The following is a 2720-nucleotide window of genomic DNA, read 5'->3' as shown; positions in this document are numbered from 1 at the left end:
GCTATGCCAGGCCTCAGTTGTGGCACGCAGGATCTTCCATCTTCCTTGCGGCATGTGGTATCTTTTTAGCTGTGGCCCATGACATCCTTTAGTTGTGGCACGTGGGATCCAGTCCCTGACCAGGGATTGAACCCCTGCCCCCTGCGTTTTAGCCAGTGGACCACTAGGGAAGTCACATGATCACCCTGTATTAAGCTGCAGCCCTCTACCCTGTCCCCTCATGCTCCTTTTCCTGCGTCACTGCTCTTTTTTTTTGTTTCCCTTAGCGCCTTCTAGGACACTGCGTTTTTTAGCTATTTATCAGGGCTGTTAATGTCCACCTCCTCCACTGGAATCAGCCATCGGTTACTGATAGATCGCAAGCCCTTTAGTGCAGGGCCCGACGCATAGCAGGCTCAGTAAACACTGGTCGAAGGCATGTGTGAGTGATAAAGTGCTTCGTTTACTATGTAGTCTCCTGCGTGACTGCTACTGCTTCCATTTTTACTAATTTATTATTCCTAGTTGCGTGAAGGACATGTTCATGGAGAGCAACTCAAGCTGAAGGCCTCGTCTCTCCTGGTGGCCCTGGCTCATCAGCGCTCCCAGGGGTACCACCCTCACCCTCAGCACTGCGTGTCCTTCAGCCGTTTTCAGTTGTCCTGTTCACTCCCCTCCTCTGCAGTTATACTGCTTTTTCCTGCAGACATACCTGCTGGAGCTTGCCCTTGCTCGAAGACCACTGCGTAAAGTTTTAAGTACAAACTCAGCCTTGCCCATTAGGCTCCCAAATGATCTTGCCCGTAATGCCTTACACCTGATCTAGTCTTGGGACAAACCGGATTCCTTAGAAACGATGCTTTCCTGGCTCCTGCCTTTGCTCAGGCTAGTGCCTCTATCTGGAGTGCCTACTTCTCCTTCTTCTTTTTTTTTTTTCCCCCTTCAGCTGTGACTCCAGCCGGGATCCAAAGAGGAGTTCCACGGTCTATTCTCTGGATTTTATGGAGACTGTCTTTACCCTTCTGTGTTAGCCTCCTAAGACACTGCGTCAACATTAAAAGGGCACAGGAAAAGGGTGTGGAGGGCCTTCTTTCCTCTTCACTTGCCTCCAGTTCTACCTGCCCACCCCACCTCTCTCTTTTTTTTTCCTAAATTCAGAGAGTTTTCTTGCTTGTGTATAATTTTTTGTTGGCTATACTGGGTCTTCATTGCTTCGTGGGCTTTCTCTGGTTGCGGTGGGCGGGGTCCACTCTCCAATTGTGGTTTGTAGGTTTCCCATTGCAGCGGCTCTAAGGTGCAAATTTCAGTGACTTGGCACATGGGCTCAGTAGTTGAGGCTCCCAGGTTCGAGAGCACAGGCTCAGTCCTTGTGGCCCGTGGGATCTGCCTCCACCAGGGATGGAACCCGTGGCTCCTGCACTGGCAGGCGGATCTTTACCACTGCGCCGCCAGGGAAGCCCCTGTGCTGTGCTGTGCTTAGTTGCTCAGTCGTGTCTGACTCTGTGACCCCATGGACCGTAGCCCGCCAGGCTCCTTCTGTCCATGGGGATTCTCCAGGCAAGAATACTGGAGTGATTTGCCATGCCCTCCTCCAGGGGATCTTCCTAACCCAGGGATCGAACCTGGGTCTCCCGCATTGCAGGCGGATTCTTTACCAGCTGAGCCATCAGGGAAGCCCCTACCTGCCCAGCTTCAACATCACTTTCCTGATGCTTCTCTATCTTTTGGAAACTTTTGCTGACCTTCTATCTTGGTGAGTATTCGGTGCTGAGTTGGGTTTTGGGTCACGTCACTTGGAGGCCACGAGGCCAGACTGTAAGCTGTAAGTGAACTGTGAAGGAATGGGCTGTACCTTGTTCCTTCCTGTGTCTGGAGGAGATGGAGCGCAGGGCTCAGTTCCCGCTCAACCCGAGTGTTAACTCGGGAACTTGCTCCGAGCGGCGAAACGGGCGCACTTCCTGCTGTGGACACAAGATGGCAGCATAGACCAGGCTTCAGAATAGGTGAGGCTCCCTCCCCTCCCATGTTCCCGGGTCTTCCCTGCACTCAAGGCCCTAAAAAGTAACCGGTTCCCTCGACGTGTGTGGAGGAGAGTCGTCTCTCTAGGACTGGGGGCGTCTGTTCTGGGGTGGAAGCACCAATGGGAGGCCTATAGTGAGGGTGTGCGTGGGTTTCCTGTACCGCCCCCTCCCGAGGTCCGTTTTCCAAGGGAGACCCTGGTAGGACGGAAGGAGCACCGGGGAGGGAGTGGCAGGTTTGGTCCTAGTTCTGCACTGCGGCCTCGGGCAAGTGTCTGTGTACTAGAAACGAACTGATCACAAAGTCCAGCTCTGCACGAAGACTCCACCTTCGGCTCTCTTCCAGTCCCCTTGCCCCAGTTTTTCGGAAGGCGAAATGATGATTGCACTAATCATCTGAAGGTCATCACACTCTCTGCTTTTCCGGGATTCTGTGGGGCCCAGAAGAGGGGCAAGGTGCCAGAAGAGGGGCGATGTTGGAACAGAGAGGGGGCTTTATTTTTAACTTTTGGCTGCACTCAAGGCATGTGGGACCTTAGGGATCCCACCCCCGCCCCCTGCATTGGAAAGCAGAGTCTTAACTGCTGGACAGCCAGGGAAGACCCCATTTGCTATTGCTGTTTATTATTGGAGTCCTTTCTGCTCCAACATTTGACCATTGAGACCAACTGAGAAAGCAGGGGCAGGACGGGGTAGATTTAGGGATGTCTGAAATGGGTCTGC

General features: G+C 53.1%; 1 non-coding gene across 1 annotated transcript; it reads right to left on the bottom strand.

Moving 5' to 3' along the window:
• Nucleotides 1-923: 923 nt before the first annotated feature.
• On the bottom strand, nucleotides 924-1045 carry LOC138084915 (small nucleolar RNA SNORA26). Its single transcript, XR_011145314.1, has one exon. It is a non-coding gene; the product is annotated as a small nucleolar RNA SNORA26 (small nucleolar RNA).
• Nucleotides 1046-2720: the final 1675 nt, after the last annotated feature.

The sequence above is a fragment of the Capricornis sumatraensis genome, chromosome 8 (assembly GCF_032405125.1).
Source record: "Capricornis sumatraensis isolate serow.1 chromosome 8, serow.2, whole genome shotgun sequence".
In the NCBI taxonomy this organism is placed as follows: Eukaryota; Metazoa; Chordata; class Mammalia; order Artiodactyla; family Bovidae; genus Capricornis; species Capricornis sumatraensis.
The sequence above is the reverse complement of the archived record's forward strand: the minus strand, read 5'-3'. Positions and strand labels throughout refer to the sequence as shown.